Genomic DNA, 10,933 nt, shown 5'->3' with positions numbered 1-10,933 from the left:
CTTGGTCACATATAATGACAGAATGCGAAGGCTTTCCAATTTTTTGATTTTTTTTTTGAATTTTTTATGCCAGTTTCAAAATGCAGTCAAAACGGCGGGCTTGACCGTTCCTAGCTAGTGGTTGAATCTTGGAAAACTTTTGATGTTTCTCTGATTAAATAGATACTTATGTACCTAGAAATGATTTTTGGAAAAAATAAATAGCAAACTATGAGACAGCTGCAGTTCAAATTTGACCCGCTTCCACCTGAATCGGCGGGAATTTGTCTTTTTCACCAGAGGTGGATCAAAACTTTTGGCACCCAACCATTTTGTCAATTGTGCATTAAATATGTCCTAATATTTTATAAAAATGATTTGGTACAATTTTGTAACAAATATATGGTGGTTCTTCACAAAAAAACTCATTTTGAGCACTCAAAAAATGAAAAATGAATTTTCGTGCAAAGAAAATGAAAAGTTCCTTATTACTATTTTGTTATTTTTTTCTTCTAAAAACTAGGTCACATTTGATGACATGATGAGAAGGTTTTTCATTTGTTTCATTTTTTCCAATGTATCAGGTCAAGTAAATAGCTAAGATGATCTAACATCTTATTTTTAAATTTATCACAACCAATTCAATTGGTCATAATATTGTATTGCGTTCTGATTGGTCCGTGGACAAGGCACACGGATCATGCACAAAACACCATTGGATCTTCCCGGATCCAACGGTAGCTGTCGCTCCTCGCCTCCCCCACCAACCCCACCTGAGGCGAAACCCTAGCTGGCATTTTCCATCCACCCCCCCCCCCCGCCTCCTTTCTTTCTTTCTTTCTTTCTTTCTTTCTTCCTCTCCCCTCTCCCCCGATGCAGATCCCCTCGTCCCCCTCAGATCCCCCTCCCCCGATCCCACCAGCCGGCGGCGACCTCCCCGCATCCATGGCCTCCCCGCGCCCATCCTCGCCACATCGCCACCCCGACCCTTCCCTTTCCCAACGCATCCAGATCTCCGCTGCCAACCTCCTTCCCACCCCCTCCCCGCACCCGCAGCGGCTCCCACCCTCCCCGCACCCGCGCACGCCGCCGTTGGCTCCTCCACCCCCAGGCGACGCCGAGCCCGCGGTCTCCCTCCCCAAGATCGCGCCGGAGCCCACGGTCCTCCTCCACCTACAACTCGTCTCCTCTCCGGTCGCGCCGCCGACCTGTTCGTGGTCGGGCTTCGGCGAGCTGAGCAGCAGAGCACCGATGGCTCCTCCTCTCCCCCTGCAGCCGCCTGCCGCACCACCCGCCTCCGGATCCCTCCGCCCGCTCGCGCCCCTGCTCCCTCTCCGCCTACGGGGCCGCGCCCCTCGCGCTGCTCCCCGATGACGTGGGCGGGCGCGTGGGCCTCGACCCGCGGGGCTTGGCCAAGTGGCGGGCGAGCGATGGCATCGCGAGGGGGCTGGAGGAGGCCAGGGCGTTCCCCTGCATGCCGCGGCACCGCCGTCTCCGCCCCCGCCTCCTCCCCCGGCGCCCGTCACCATGGTAAGCATCCCCAACCGAGTCCACTCTCCCCGTTGGTTGCCCCAGTCGTAGAACCGCCTAATCTGACCTCCCTTGTCTCCCTCCGCAGATCATCTCCAAGAAGAACCGCCGCGAGATCTGCAAGTACCTCTTCTAGGGTGAGCTCCTCCCCCCTCCCCCGCCCATTTTACGCACCGCGCCGGCCGTGGCCAGGATTCAGATGCCATCTCGTTAGTCTTCTTCTGTAGGGTTCGATCCATGTGTTGCGTAGGGTTTTAACCATGTTGCCCCGTCAGTGTTCTTGGCACCCATTGATCGCAGCGAGTTCGCTCTTATGCGCGGTTGCTGCAAGGTTCGGGCATAGACAGTTTGGACACCACTCAGGTCAAGCTGCAATCTGGAAGAATTCTACTGACTATTACAATAGTCTGAGCATCTTAACTGAATTCCTTGGTGCTAATTTCAACTTTTTATGTGTGCAAGAATGCCACTCCTTTGGACGGACTGAGTGATTTTACTAATGAATCTATTGTGATGCGTGTGCAGAGGGAGTCTTGTACGCCAAGAAGAACTACAACCCGGCCAAGCACCCCCAGGGTCGATGCCTTGAACCTCGAGGTCATCAAGCTCATGCAGAGCTTCAAGTCCAAGGAGTACGTCAGGGAGACCTTCTCGTGGCAGCACTACTACTGGTACCTGGCCAACGATGACATTGAGTTCCTCCGCACCTTCCTCAACCTGTCGTCTGAGATCGTGCCCAATCGATCCTCTGATGTGATGTGATGGATCCCCTTCCATGTCCATGTGTGCTCTTCACTTCAGATGTAGACGCAGAGCTGCGTGCAGATGACGGAGGAGGACAAGGAGCATAAGAAGATGCTCGACAACTACTCCCAGCAAGCCGACGACATCAAGGTACCACTTCTCCTTTGATTCGATCAATGTTTGATCTAGTGCTGGTCGTGGGTGCATCTGAATTCCGTGTGGACTGGGAACCTGAAATTGCGACCCTACTGTCGGTGTGGATTCCTTTCAGGCATCATACAAGAAGTTGATGACAGATGTGCAGTCGTCTTCATCTCGTAGTACTGCAGAGGCTCACCAAAGACATCTATCTTCTCAATTTTACTTCATCTCAGTCTTCAATTCAAGCCACTGTCTATAGCAGTGGTTTATCGTTTAGTACTGACTTGGTTCATAATGGTCAGTGTGCAAGGTGACCCTCCCTGACATGGCAAATGGCAAAGTCTGTGGCCAGAGCTATCGATGGCTTGCGCAGTCGCTACAACTTATTAGATGCACCATCGGACCACGTAGTTTAGTTGATTGTCATCCATGTCAACTTATTAGATGCACCATAGTTGTGCTAGTTAATTGCAACTTTTTGTACAGAATGTCAAGTTTCTCATTGAAAAAAACTAAGCATTTCAATACTATACTTTTTATGCCAATGACAACAATGAATGTAGTACTATGAAAAGATCAATTTTGTGCATACTATGGATTATAATACTACAGTCCTTACCTTTTCTTAATACAACGAAAATTCTGCTTGTTCTGTATGCTCCATCCTAAGCATGGATATATACCCATTAGTTTGTGTTCTTGATATCTACCTGTAGTGTCATGAGGAATAAATCTCCTCACTTCATATGTTGCCCTATGGAATTCAGCAGACACTTTTTATCAACACTAAGTTCAGATTAATAGGCACTGCTTAACATACCTAAGAGTGTAGCATGTTGTGAAGTGATGCTGCAACTCCAGAGTAGACAATTATAACATATTAGTAAAATCAGTATGCATACCTGACTTGTATGTATTTTTTTCAAGGTCTATACAAGTGCCATATTTGTCTGGCAACATCTTTTTATCTTGTTATTTTAGTCCATGAGTGTTGTGTTGGAGCATCACTGACTTGTATGGTTTTTTTAAAGGCCTATAGAAGTGCCATCTTTGACTGGCAACATATGCCTCCTGTGTCATGTCATGTATCTATTTGACCTTACTTGTTTTAAGTGAATGATGTATTACTTACAAGTGTCAATGTACTGATGGAAACAGTGATTGTTTACTTGTGACTAATCTTCTTTCCATCTCATTTGTAGGAGTTCCCGAAATGCCCGACTCCAGCCCCATCCTCCCCGATGCCTGGTCATGGCCCTGTGCATGGCAGACGCGGCTTGGTCGCTTCCTCCAAGAACCTTGTCCCCTCGATCTTGGTGCGGCAGGGGGCGCATCCACCAGATCCGCCGGCAGACATCAAGGCCATGGCTTGGACCTTGCTGCCCTCTACCAAGGAAGGAGCGAGCTCGTGCAGATGACGGCGGCTGTGCTCCACACTCGCGCAGATGCTGGCTGGATTGCTGCCCCTGTCGTACAGTACACTATAGGTGAGCAGATCCAAGCCAGTCCGTCTGTCTCTTTGATTGATGGATTCAAACCATGCCATCCGTCAGTACGTACGTACGTACGTGTAGGATTCAACAAAATCATGCCTTATTACACCACTGCAGTACACGCTATGTATCTATCATTGGTGGACGGCATCATTCAACAGTTTAGATTGGTGATGATTACCTAGTTTGCAGCAAGGAATGCACTAGGTAGTACTTGTATAAATTAGCCACATGGACTAACTGCCTGCCTGCCTAATTGAACGAATCAATCTGATTAGTATGTTTGCTGCCATTTTGTTAGTCTGAAGAAGCATATCTAGTTTGTTAGTCAGCCACTTTTTTGCTAGAACCATAAATCCTGATGCATGCTGATTATGGTCTGGTTTGTTAGATCTGTTCTGTTGTTGCTTAAAATTTGACTGGATTCTGAATGTGTATCTGCTGTGTATCTTCTGTTGCCTGGATTCTGAACGAACATGTCAGTATACTATATACCCAAAAAAACATGCTTATAGTTCTTTTCATTTCTATGATCAATTTAGTTAGAGTTGCACATGTCAGTATACTATATACCAAAAAAATCCTAGCTAGTGAGAACATTTGTCACTCCATGAACACATACTGGTTAGTGTTAGTCATACTATTTATCTACATGGCATTTGATGTCAATTCTTGCTTATAAGTTATTGGATCACTCCATGAACACATTCTTATTCTTATATTTTCATTCTTATTCTTTGCACAGGTGAAGTGTGAATCCAAGGCCGAAGCTGTGAATCATATCAACAAAGAGGAGCATATTATGTGTTGTAATTGTCCGCATATCTGGGTTGTAGTATACTGAATTGTAATAGACTAATGTAGTCTTATTTTGGACGAATTTCATTTGCTCTCTAGTTTGTTCAAAACAATGATTGTGTATGTGATTTGAATACCCGTGAAATGGAAACCTGAGAAGAGGGTCCAAGCTATAATGGTTGTTTGACAAATTTCGAAATTTCTGACATGTGGGACATATTTTGAGATAAGCATGACATGTGGGGCTGGCTTACTAGTGGTACCCCAATGTATAATGGCTGAAACTAGAAAAATCAATGGACTAAAAAGGCTACGGCCCAAAAATAAAATGGCTTAAATGTTGGGCCTGGCCCATGTAGTTGACCAAAATTAATCAAGAAAAAAATATAAAAAAAGGCCGAATTGTTGGGCTAGGCTCATGTAGAAAACTGAATTGGACCGGGCTGAATCTTGTGCCACATCAGCTTGCCACGCTGGATGCCTACGTGGCCTGGAGAGGTTGCTAGTGACCAAAACGCCACAGTGGACATATTTTGGTCATAAACGTTTGCGACCATTCCAGAAGAAATGTCGCTATAGTCAGTTTACGACGCCCAGCTTTTGACCTTATGTTTTTGGTCACAAAAGGTCATAAATGGAAATGTGTGACCATTCAGTGACCAATAGTGGTGGTCATAAGTTGACATATTTCTTGTAGTGATTATTTAAGAAGAGCATGAGAACTTATACAGAGGAAAGCACTGAGATCCAAATTACCCATGCAGTTCAAAATAGCAATCACATGCAAGCAACTACCAAATAATCATGGAATTTGACATACTTTTAGTTAAACGACTGATTTTCATTCATTTGAAGCAAGGGCAGATAGCACATTAGCACAACAGAATAGAGTGTCCTGCAGAATATTCATGAAAATAACACACTATTCCATGCAAACTGATACATGTACGTATGATATAATATTGTGGATTCCATTTTTTTATTTACCAACGTTTGGTAAGCAATCACAGTAAGCTAAATGTATCACAACTTCATGACACCTTACTCTCATTTTTTTTGCGAAATGACACCTTACTCTCTATGAACTGCATTGAACCATCCATGAGAAAAATAACACACGACTATTATGATATGTTACTGATCATTTTCTTACCAGAAAGTGTCGGGGCATAGTGCATGGCCATCACCATGGATATGGCAATGATTCTGACCACGAAGGGGGCAATCTTGGATGCCTTTGCTGAACTTACTCAATCTTCTGCTTCATTCATTCCTCCCTCTTTAATTAAAACACTATTGGAAAATTGAAATATAATAGAGACAAAGATATCAACCAATGGACTGCTCCTGGAAGTATAGATCCAAAATTCTCTAAAGAAAACCCAATGCACATATTATTATGAATGAAACGCAGCAGAGCAGATCATTCAATCTTAATATGCAATTGCAATATATATAAAATAACAGTTACCTTCAGACTCAATAATGTAAAAGGAATTCAGGAAATAGTCAGGCATTATCCATTTACCTTGCAACATAATACCCATGATACAGTTTTGTTTGCATATTGCAATACAATCTGACAAAAACTTCAGGTGGTGATAGATGTTGAGAGAACAGATGGGTACTCTCCGTGGTGCAAATAGACCCTCTTCTTCATCTCCAACAGTACGCCATGCCGACCGGCTCGCCGCACTGCAGACCAGAGCGAAGGGAGGGGGATGAGGGTTGTATGATGGGCGGCGGCAAGGTTGCTGGTGGCACCACACCGGCTCGAGGTGGGGTGTCATGGGCAGCCGCTGGCGGGTGAAGCCCATGCGGACGGCGGATCTAAGCTGATGAGAGCTGCCCAGGATGCGCTACGGGTGTGCGATATTTCGGTCGAGCCGCGCCGCGGTGGAGGAGCATTGAACCTCATCTTGGTCCGATTATGAAGTCACGCGTGGTGAATCTCAATTTCGGTGGTTGCAATTGCAACTGGACTAGATTTGCTTCGTGAGATGGGGTGGGAAGATGAGATGTGTGGGGAAGTAAAGGAAGACGCATTGGGAGGCTCCTTAAACGCCTTGTCTGTTACAGAAGTCGAAGAGAAAATGTTGGGTCAGGGGTCGTCTCGGGTTTTAGTTAACCCAACAGCCGTCTGTTTCGTTGAACTGTATTGGCATGTACGTTTCGAGAAAGGCGGCTGCTACAAATCAAACGGCTGATTTCCCAGAGAAATAAGCCGGGTCGCCAGCCATCCGATCTGCTATATCTCAGCCCTTAAAAAAAGTCAACGCAGACACGCCATCCTCCTCCCTGTCCCCTCCTTCCGCACCGCATCAGCCATCCCTTCGATCCCCGTCTAGGCCGCCACTGCAAAAGCATAATCGCTTCCGCCGGGGCAAAGCACTGCGTTGCAACACCGGAGCCGCCGTCGTCCGCTGCATCACAGCTCCGAGAACTGCCGGCGAGAGCTCCATTGGAGCACCGGGAGTCGTTGGCCGCTGCATCACAACTCCGATGAGCCGTCGGTGAGAGCTCCAATGGAGCTCCAGGAGCGGCTGGCGAGAGCTCCATTGGAGCTCCGGGAGCAGCTTCGACCCCACCGACGAGCGCTGCAACAAAGCATCGGGAGCGGCCGGCGAGAGCTCCATTGCAGCACCGCACCCGGCAAGCCCCACGGGGGTCGCATCACCGCTTGTGCTGCACTTAAAGTGTCGGCGAGCTCAGGCACCGAGCGCTGCACTGCAGCTCGACAACCCGCCGGTGAGCGCCGCAACGTAGCACCAGGAGCCGCCGCGCGAGAGCTCCATTGTAGCACCACACCGGCGAGCTCCACGGGGTCCGCGGCGCCGCTTGTGCCGCACAACACCTCCGCCGCCGTTGAGATGCAACTCCCTCCGACGATGAGTGGCACCCGCCTCCGGCCTCCCCGTGTTGCACTACAGCACCGGCGAAGAGCGGCGCCATCCTCCGACCTCCTCCTTCATGCTCCAGCACCAACCTCAGGCCCTTTTCTCGCTTGTGACGACACAAGAAGGGGAAAAAGAAGAAGCGAGTGGGGGTGAACATGTGGAGCCGAAGAGATAAGGCTGGAGGGTGGTTGCGAGCGGTGTGTTGGGTGGGACACGTGTCGTTCGCTCCAGGCGGTTTGCGCGAGAGAAACGTAAGTCAGATTATTTTGAACGTTTTCCTTCGAGAAATCCTAAAGATTTCGTTTTTTTTCTAGTAATATTTGGTCAGACCTAAGGAGATGGGCTTGAGTGGGACTGCATGAGGTGTGACATGGCTGGATGTGATTCGATGCTGAGGTGTCTATACTGCATGTTGAGATAAATCAAATAATGAGAGTGAACTTTCTAAGTATATATGATTAGTGCTGTGGCTGGGAGTCGAACACAAGACGACCTTATGCTCTCGGACGCAGCGGCATACCAATGCACGGGCCAAGCATTCATAATGAGTAGAGCGGTACTTGAAGAACTAGGAATAGCCATAGATTTAAAATTTCAAACATGTTTTTTTAAACTGAATACTTTTTGAAATGCAAACATTTCTCAACATTTTGAGCAAAATTTTGAAAACATGAACAATCCTGAAAAATTGGAACACATTTTGAATTTTTTTTAAAAATGAGAACAAAATTTGAAACACTGAACTTTCAAGAAAATACGAACAATTTTTGAGGAACATGATTTTTTTGATACTTTGACCTTTTTTGAAAATGGGAACTAATTTCAAAATTCTGAACACTTTGGAAAATGCAAACATTTTTATTCAACGTGAACAAATTTAAGAATTTTCGAACATTTGTTGAACACGCGGACAAATTTTGAAAAATGAGAACAAAAAAAACTACTCCCTCCGTTTCAAAATAAATGTCTCAACTTTATACTAACTTTAGTGTAAAGTTATACTAAAGTCAAGACACTTATTTTGAGACGGAGAGAGTACATGTCAACGACAAATTGCATAGCTGCACAGTAAGTTTATGAGTCCACCTCTAGCTGGCACGGTGGATCGCGTTGTGTAAGCGCCATGTAAATACTGTGGATGGGGCTCTTCCCCCTCTTCTTCTATCAATATATGATACATACACTCGTGCGTATTCGAGAAAAAATGTGTGTTCTGAATGTGTAGTACTGCTCACTGTCAGTATTCTGCAGCGGGCAAGGCGAAGGCGCATCGGCAAACCGTGGAGCAGCAGCACTTGCTCCGGAGGCTGGCTGGGCAGATCTCCTTAGACGACGCCTCGGATGTTAGCAACGGAGCCAGCTCCGACGACGGCATGCCTCTGCCTCCAACACCTACACGGAGGGCCAAAGCAGCACTGCTGACCGCAAGGAGAAGGGGCTTTCCTCCACCCTTGTCTGTTTAGTTTAGTTTTACTTATGTTTAAGTGTTGTCCGACCGATGCAAACTTGTTAATTTGGTTTCCTAATGACCGCTTATATATGTGTGAATTTTGCATGCCTGATTTAAGTTTGTTTGTTGCGGACGAGACTTGCCTACTTTCTTTCCATGCTCCCATCCGTACTCCCGCATACGTGGCTTAATTTGATAGAAACAAAACAAGACTCGACTCCACCTCTTTAAAATTAGGGGGAGATAATTAGATTAGTAAAAAAAGACAGTCGTAGGATGAAGTGGGAGCACGGATAGGAGCATGGGAAGGGAACAGGCAAGCCGGATAGTGGAGGAGCGGGAAACGTGGATGCGCGCCCTTAGGCCAACTCCACCGCGTGACCCTATCCTGTCCGTCCTTGTCCGTTTGGGGTAAAAGGGACAAACGAGACGGCCTAGCGCACGGGCGCAAACGGACAAATGTCCGGATTCCGTCCGCTTCCGACCCATCTTCGGCCCAAACTTGGACTCGGTTTGGGGTGAAACGGACGCGCGCGGACGGCCTCGACGCATGCCTTTGTCCCCCCCGTGGCCCGCCTGTCGCGGACACTAGCAGTCCCTCCGCTCCCAACGCTTCACCCTCTCTCCCCGCCCCGCCCCGCCGCCGGCGCCGCCGCTATTCTCCGGCCGCCTCCTCACCGCGCAGCCCCCCCGCCGTCCGTACCAAACCACGTCTCGACATGGCCGCCACCACGCCCGCGCTTCCGCCGTAGTTTTGGCCGTCGATCGGAGGAGGTTTGGCCCTCGCCGTCCTTGCCGGTGGCAGAGGGGACACGACTGCCGGTGACGTACCACGGCGGCCGAGGTAGATTCCCACGAGAGCTCCAGAGCGGCCTGTAGCCGGCCGACAACCACCCTACTGCGTCGAGGTGATCATCGCGGCCTCTTCGCCACCACGAGCGCAAGATGTTCGACCTTTTGCCAACAAAGGTATGGACAGTGAAGACGAGTTTTTCTACCATCACTTCCTTTGTTCATCGAACGATTCGTCGTCGGATGATGACGATCTTGTGGTGGCTGCACTGATGAGAGTATCTTCGACCAAGGATTTGATTATCAAGGTGAAAATATTGAGCCCCTGCACCAAGACCCGGCCACATTTGAACAGTTTGCCCAATTCCACCGTGAGATGCGTGATTGGCACACTCATGTGAATCTTCAAAATGACTTGGTTGAGCACGTGTGGGATCACGTTGGCAACCAATAGATGTATTTGTCCATTTTATGTTCAGTCAAGACAATTTCGATTTGGTTGTAAAACTATTTTATTAAAGACAATTTCAATTGGGTTGTAAAACTATTTTAATTTTCAGACAAATATTTGGGTTCGAAACTAGTTTTAATGCAAATTTGGGCAATTCTTGGCCCTGACGGACAGGATGGGGCAAAAGAATGCGGCCGCGCGCTGAGCGACGGCCACCGCATCCCAGGACAGGCCCGGACACGACTCCAAATCCCTACCCAAAAGGATAAAAACGAGACAAAACGGACGTCCGTTTGGAGTCGCGCGGTGGAGTTGGCCTTAGCCGTGAGTGTCCATGGACACGGAGAGCCGTCCCACTCTTGGGCTCCAAGTGTACAGAATCAATAATGCTTTCCCCTGCCCCGTCCTTACCAAGAAGTGCACGGCGCTCGCTGCTTTTCTTTCTCGGTTTGGAAGAAAGTAAATCCGACCTGCAGGCTGCAGCATGTTTGTCTATATATATACTCGATGAATGCGACGCCCGAAGCAGTTGGAACGAGCACCGATCATTTCTGTGCATTATTGTAGGGCCATAGATTGAGACATCATGCGACCTGCAGCTCCATCCGTTTCATGTTATCTTCTTCCTCTTGCTTCCTCTCTTGTTTTGTGTCTTCCT

The 10,933-nt window shown here is 47.7% G+C and overlaps 1 long non-coding RNA gene across 1 annotated transcript; it reads left to right on the top strand.

The window, feature by feature from the left end:
* The first annotated feature begins 1,442 nt into the window (after nucleotides 1–1,442).
* On the top strand, nucleotides 1,443–2,243 carry LOC125519460 (uncharacterized). The gene is made up of 3 exons (XR_015612400.1): nucleotides 1,443–1,509; nucleotides 1,598–1,646; nucleotides 2,035–2,243. It is a non-coding gene; the product is annotated as an uncharacterized LOC125519460 (long non-coding RNA).
* The last annotated feature ends 8,690 nt before the right edge of the window (nucleotides 2,244–10,933 follow it).

This window comes from Triticum urartu, chromosome 7A, assembly GCF_056163025.1.
Source record: "Triticum urartu cultivar PI428250 chromosome 7A, HENAU_Tu73, whole genome shotgun sequence".
Taxonomy (NCBI): Eukaryota; Viridiplantae; Streptophyta; class Magnoliopsida; order Poales; family Poaceae; genus Triticum; species Triticum urartu.
This window is presented reverse-complemented; position numbering and strand designations above follow the sequence as displayed.